This window comes from Halyomorpha halys, unplaced genomic scaffold (assembly GCF_000696795.3).
Source record: "Halyomorpha halys isolate HHAL.00 unplaced genomic scaffold, Hhal_1.1 Scaffold885.1, whole genome shotgun sequence".
In the NCBI taxonomy this organism is placed as follows: Eukaryota; Metazoa; Arthropoda; class Insecta; order Hemiptera; family Pentatomidae; genus Halyomorpha; species Halyomorpha halys.
Genome location: NW_027104929.1, coordinates 30584 through 37792, shown reverse-complemented (window position 1 = coordinate 37792; position 7209 = coordinate 30584). Strand labels below are relative to the sequence as shown.

At 30.9% G+C, this 7209-nt stretch overlaps 1 protein-coding gene across 3 annotated transcripts in view; it reads left to right on the top strand.

Moving 5' to 3' along the window:
• The window catches only part of LOC106686826 (mitochondrial dicarboxylate carrier), a gene marked incomplete at its 3' end in the record, with an annotated part of 83158 nt that overhangs the window by 50604 nt on the left and 25345 nt on the right, over nt 1-7209 (top strand). Inside the window, 1 exon segment of one of the 3 annotated variants that reach the window (XM_067046162.1) lies at nt 1356-1517. 3 annotated transcript variants of the gene reach the window in all.

The window sequence follows — 7209 nt, the reverse complement described above, 5'->3', positions numbered from 1 at the left end:
CACTCATTCAACTTTTTTTTTTTTTTATTTAATCCTTAAACTATTTTTCCAAAACTAATAAATTATGGAAGATTATTGATTGACCGTGTGTAAAGTAATTAATTATACTCACTATATATATATATATAAAGGTTTTACAGTTAAGGAAGCAATAGTAGACGTCAAATGGAACATAAAACTTCGTTTTGGCCACGGTCCAGTTCCGAATAGGGGACAAGTAAATTTAAATTTTGTATTTTTTTAAGGTTGTTACGTCTTTTGTTGAACAGAAACCGGTGAATAACAAACTATTTAATCTAGACTTTCCATTTTTCATTCCCATAAAAATACTGTTATCATGTTACACTAATCCTCTTCCTAAACCGATGTGTCAGAAATAATACTAGAGGCCTATGCATAAAATTCAATACATATGCAAATAATTTTAAAAATTAGTTTCCACGGAAACGTATTTCGAAAATTTCCAAAAATCTTACTGAGTAGCTAATTAATTTAACTAAGCAACGAATGAATACCATAATTTATTAACGCGGTACGTCATTAACCTAAACCAAAAAATGATTTTGTGTTTTCAAACCTTACCTAATACTGATAAATAGTAAGTACTATTGGGTCGTTTCATATGAAGTGTCAGTTTTCACAGGAAATGTTATTTAGTAAAAAAACTTTATTAGATCAAAATATTTACTCACATTTTCCCCAATGAGTTACCAACTTTTCAATCCCGGAGCTGAAAAATTCAGATTTGCGTTTCAGAAGTCATAAAATGCGTTTTTTTGGTTTTTCTTTAACCTGAGTATCATTATAAAAAATAGCTACCTAACATACTGAACGCGCATTGGCAAAGTTCTCCGGAGTTGAGTACCTTACATCTTCCATTGGAGTTAGAAGTAATTAATTATACTCACCGTCTTATAATTGGACTCGTATGAATACTATACCTCAATTTTAGGCTAAATTTGAAAACGTTGAAAAACCTTCTTTTTTTTTTTGTTTACTTCATACAAGTTCATCAAATAAGTTATACGGTTATAGATAATCATTCGAAACACAGTGTAATGTGATTTAATTAATTAAACCGCAATTTTTGCGCTTCGATGCATCTATTTAGTAGTTGTAGAAAAAAACTAAAAATACCTAATTCCTTACTTTATTATATTAGTAAATGTTATAGAACTAATTTTTAACACAATTTATAACTTTATGTTCAATGGGCTGGATTTTATACATCGTGCCTTTGTGGTAGAACATCGATGTTCTTCAGACGATATATCTGTAACATAACATTTGACTTTCGATGTTTTTAAAATATCGATCTATAGTTGTTTTAATTTTTTTTTTATCAATAATTATAGGGATGATTTAAAATATGTTTTCAGTTTGACTATTTTCGAATGCCGAAATTTTTCAATTTTACGTGTTTTAGTTAATATTAACTGGCTTTTACATATCTAATGACACTTTGTGCTGAGTTTTAGTGGAAAGTTTCTTAATTGAATGACCCTACTTAGACTAAGGTAAGCTGGCTTATATTTTATTTCAGAAGAGTTTGAAGATGCGTATTTCAAAAATATCTATTCTACCTCTTTGTTATGTTATCAACGAGTCAGAGAGAATTTTAAGACTGTTAAAAACCCTTACTTTTCTTGGTTGGAAATGTAGGTTATACGAATGTCTGATATGGATTCCTAAATCAAATCTAATACGCTGTTTTAAAGAACTTCAAAATCGATTTAGTTTGACTTTCGACTGTTTATTTTTAAAAATATTTTATAAAATATAATTATTTTCGGTTACTGTATACTGAAATTAGTTTGGTTTGCGCAAGGATTTTGGATGCTAAATGAATAAAATTTGTAAACAGGAATTCGTTAAGATTCCACTGAAACATATTGGTATTGTATGAATAGGATAATCGATTTAACGTTGATTTTTTTTCTAGATCGATATATGATAACCTACCCCCTGGTTAAAATAGTACAGAATAACAGTTACAATAGTAGTTAATATAAATGTATAAATTGATATCATGAATGTTGTAGGCTGTTGTTAGCTATTGGTGAGAGATTAAGTTCCCTTCCCGCCGTCTTGAATGCTACAAGAGCAGCACTGAGGATATTTTTACCCGATTTTGGGGTATTTCACCTTAGGGAGTAATTGGCGGGGATCAGGGATTTGGAGTAAAATGGTTTCACCCTAGTGCAATGCCACTCATTCAACTTTTTTTTTTTTTTATTTAATCCTTAAACTATTTTTCCAAAACTAATAAATTATGGAAGATTATTGATTGACCGTGTGTAAAGATGAAAGGAATATGGTCCGGGTGCGGTCAAGAAAAACTCAACTTTTAGTTTTGACTGCCGTCAAAATAGCCCTGAAGAAGCCCTGCAACGTGGGGCGAAACGTTGGCTCATTAAATTAGTATATTTCTACTATTTGAGTTTTTCTTGACCGCACCCGGACCATATTCCTTTCAACTAATAAATTATCTTTTTCCTTAGATTTTAAAGTTTAGTATAAAGGCACCCTTTGAGGCCCATATTCATTTTTGGAACCCGGTATTTAGCAATGTATAATGAAATTTAGCAAATGTAGGAAAGCGTTGAATAAATTTTCATTTTTGGAGCAAATATATGAGAAAAATGCTTCCCCGCCTTTAAGTTTAATTATGTTGTGACAGTTCACTATCAAGGCGTATACATATGATATTTAAACGGAGCAGACAATGTGACTCTTAGTCCTCTGACATTACTTCTTGCACTATCGTACTATCTTGTAAATCGCGCCAGGCCCAGTGCGAAGGTACAACGGCTTAAGTGATTCATTATGTTTTATGAGCATAGAGCAGGAAGATTTTCCTTCCAGAAAACAAGTTAAAAGACTTAATTAGCCTAATGAACAGTAACATGATTCCCTTATCTAGAAACCCTGTTATGACAGTCTTAAACAATTTTAGTACCAATTAATAATTATTAAATAATCTTTGTAAAGAAATCATACTTATTTCTTTAAATCGTTTTATACTTTTTATACTATTTTTATTTTTATTTCCATTTAAATAAACTTTTTCATAACGTTTTCTTTTACGTGTTCTGCTTGCTCTTATTACGGCAGAATTGTAAAATGTTTGAAATTTTTTCAGAAGAACAATGACGTATTTGCATGGCACTGGTTACAGTGAGCCTGGTATTTATTATTTTATGAATTGAAATTCCTTGACAGTTGCTATAGTAACCCACAATAAACTAATATATTAGAAGCATAAAACTAAATCTATGGGCCGTTCTATTAAAACAAATTGAAATTATTTTTCTATGGCTCGTCCTGTAAAATATTAATGAGGTGTAGATAGTTGACCGTGGATTAATGATTAACTAGCAGTTACAAGCCTACCTTCTACGCCACAACCCCTGATGAAGACCTGAAACTCAGGTCGAAACGTCGGCATAAAATAAATAAATATGGTTTTGTTTATTTATGTTCTTCTTTGCTGACCGCACCCCCCGACAAACTTCTCCAATCGTAAAATATTAATGTTTGTGAAACATGTATCTATATCATTGTGAAAAATTATACTTCCGGAACAGCGATATGATAAAGTAGAAAGAGTTGTCGAAGTTTTCAGGTTTGATCTTATGACCACTTAAAACCTTATTACATTTGCTGCTTCCAATTAAAAGTGATTGTTCGAACAAAACTATTATTTTACTATTGCTCCCTTCGAGGAAGGAGGGGGTTTGCTGGTAGGAAAAGTTAATTCTAAGAGATAGTACAAGAGCCGGGAAGAAAAAAAAAGTTATCTCACCCCAATTTTTATTATTTTAATGAAAACTACGTATGTATAATTACTAGTAAAAAAAACAGATAAGTCTTATGAAATGTTCTTTTTTAAAAAGCTGTACTATTGAACGTAAGCTCTATTAGGGCTTACATTTTAGCAAATTTACTCTTCTTTAAATGATGCTCTCTTAGATTTTCTATTGTTGTTGGTAGTGAGGATATAGAGCTCCGAATAAAAAATTAAAAAATGTTATTTTACCTACTTTTTCAATTATCTATGTATACATTTTATTTTCCAATTCTCTCATCACTTCATTTTATTAATTCCATTCTGTAAAATTATTCACTTTATGTCATTCTGTTTATGTTTTATTTTTTATTTTTTATACTTATTGGTTGTTATCTTGTTCTGTTATTAGCCCTGATGAAGGCTAGAAACGTTGGCACAATTAAATAAGCTACACCAACTTATTTATGTTTCATTTGACCGCACCTCCCCAACCATCATCTCCTAGTATACGTCACACAGTTCCTGAAATATAAATTTTTCAAAATAAATTCACTTACTACTAATCTTACAGTACATTTTTATAAAAAGCTATATCTCGAGAACCATTGAACGTAAATAGATATATTAAGGCTAATATTTCAGCAAATTTACTCTACTTTAAAGAATGTTTTTTTAGATTTTCTAGTGTTGTTGGTAGTTTTTAAGATATAGAGCTCCCAATAAAAAATTAATTATTTTTAACGTTTTGAAACAGCCGCAATTTTTTATTCCCCCTACCTATACTTGGCAGACTCGTCAATTCTGACTAGTAATTATACCTAGTTTTCAATTAAGTAATCAAAAATTAGGGTGAAATAACTGCCTTTTTTCTTCTCTTAGGCTATTGTACTAAGAATCCATATGATGGACCAAGAGCGTGGCAAAGGAGTATGGTAAGAGTGGGAGTCAATCACTCTCTGCTTAATATTTCAGGTAATATTGTAATGGTGAAGATTCCTATTAACCTTAAGGTACTCCTAAGCTCCGTGGGCGTGGCCTTTTTGGCTTCACTTTTTCTTTGGAGGAGAGTAAGGTTATGCAACTCCCTGCATACTCGAACATTACATTATTGAACTCTAAATAAATATATTTGAACGTATGAGAATAAATTCCTGAAGTAAAAAATTTGTTTTTTATCGATTGAAATTTATTTTTAAACATTATAAAGGGAAGAGTCCCGGAACCAATTTAAAAAAAAAAAAAACTTATTTTCAGAAATAAAATATGAATGTCCTCACGTTAACTCTTAACTGGTAACATCATTAAACAAAACTTTAACATAAAATCAAGTAATAAAATATTTATTTTAAATTTGAGTGCCCATTATCGAGGCCAACAATTTATTGCGGTTATTTAATTATAAGCATAATGGATAATGGAAAATCAAACTGTAAAAAAATAAATTATTGTTCAATTATTGACGTCAAAATGTCATTTCATAAGGATAACGACAATTAATCGTAATTAAACGCAACACTATGGTTTTTTTTTAAAAATAAAAAAAGGACATTAACTATACCAAGCCAAAACAATATTAATTAATAGTATATTCAATTTAAAACATACAAACCTATTACTTTTCCTTTTTGGCTGACTTCTATAAAAGAAACAAGATTGAAAAAGGCAGCCAACGTAAAGTTTAGAACTTGAGAGCTACCATACATTCTCATCAGAGTCTATGAAGCCCTTAATATTTTTCTGTTTCTATATCAAGGTTTTATTTGTCCATGACAATAATTTTTTTTTCTAGAAAAAAGCCCAGAAAGAATTTTTAAAAAACACAACATTATGTTCTTAAGTATAACAAATAAATTGAAATAATTTTTGTAAGCTTTCAAATAATCCCGGAATACAGTAAGATATTTTTGATGTGTAAAAATAAAACCCAAATGAATTTGAATGTACAAATGTAGCCATGGCAATGAGAGTTGAAGTGCTCATGGAAAATAGATTAGTAGTAAAGCATTGCTATATTATTAATTCACCATGTCTATCAGGAAGAATTGTTTCCTGATAGCTAATTATGACGAATGTATAGCTGTCCATGGAAAATATTTTATTCAAGTGGAATTGGATAATTGCCAGTTGTTTGAGAATCACATATATGCAACCAAAATGACCAAGAAAAACGAAGTCTGAGGAGAAAGAAAACATTCACATCTTTGCGATGTAACAATTAATTAATAAAGGAATATTCCTAAGAAAATGGTCATCCAACACACTAGGTAAATCTTTTCTCGGATTCAAGTTAATTTCTCCGTAAATTCCTAACCTCTCCATACTTATTCATTATCCGTTCTCTCTGATAGATTATTCAAACTAAACCACAATGGTTCCTATTTATCCCTTTTCTCTCGGTCCGCTTGTGTTGCTCAAGGTAGTATCCTCGGTCCCATCCTCTTCACAGTCTATAAAGCTGACACCCAAGTAATACTACTCACCATGTATGCCAATGACACATCTCTAGTCGTAGTTAATAATAACGCTTTAATTGCATCCCAAAGTTCCTTTGAAGAATCATGTCGAAATTAGAGGATTATAATAAATCCCATCAAATTATCTTTTTCTTCGTCGAAGACCTACAGTATCCTTTAATAACGTTTTTCTTACTCTTCTCGAACAGATCCGCTACCTTGGACTACATCTGAATAAACGATTAACCTGGAATCCCTACACAAGACTGAAAAGACAAGAAACTGCACGTCGATTTTGACGATTACAGAACTTACTAAACAAACTGTCTAAACTCATTACAAAATACTGATATATATGACTATAATAAGGCTTATCTGGGCATTCGGAGTTGAGCTTTGGGGCTCCTTCAATCCTTACAATCCAAAATCCTCCGTAGAATTCTCAATGCTTCTTACTTTGTTACAAATAAAATCATACATACTATAAGTGAAAATTTAATGACTTGTACGGCCGTAGCTCAGGTAGTTGAGGGGGAGGTCTTAACAATCTGAGAACTGTGGGCGGCGCTGGTTCGAATTCAGCCTGAGGCGTTGACTTTTTCCATTAAGGCTAAATATACCGAATTTTAGTAAGTTTTTTTTTCAAGAGATGGCAGCACTTTCGGAGCATATTTACTTTTCTTCTCAGTTATAGACGGAATAATAAATTGCCCATCTGTAAACGAATTTATCGTTACAATCCCATTGAATTTATTATAATTGGTTCATTAATTATTTTGGCATGTATAAAAAAAAAAAAAAAAAAAAAAAAAAACTAATATTGTAATGGTGAAGATTCCTATTAACCTTAAGGTACTCCTAAGCTCCGTGGAGACGATATATCTGTAACATAACATTTGACTTTCGATGTTTTTAAAATATCGATCTATAGTTGTTTTAATTTTTTTTTTATCAATAATTATAGGG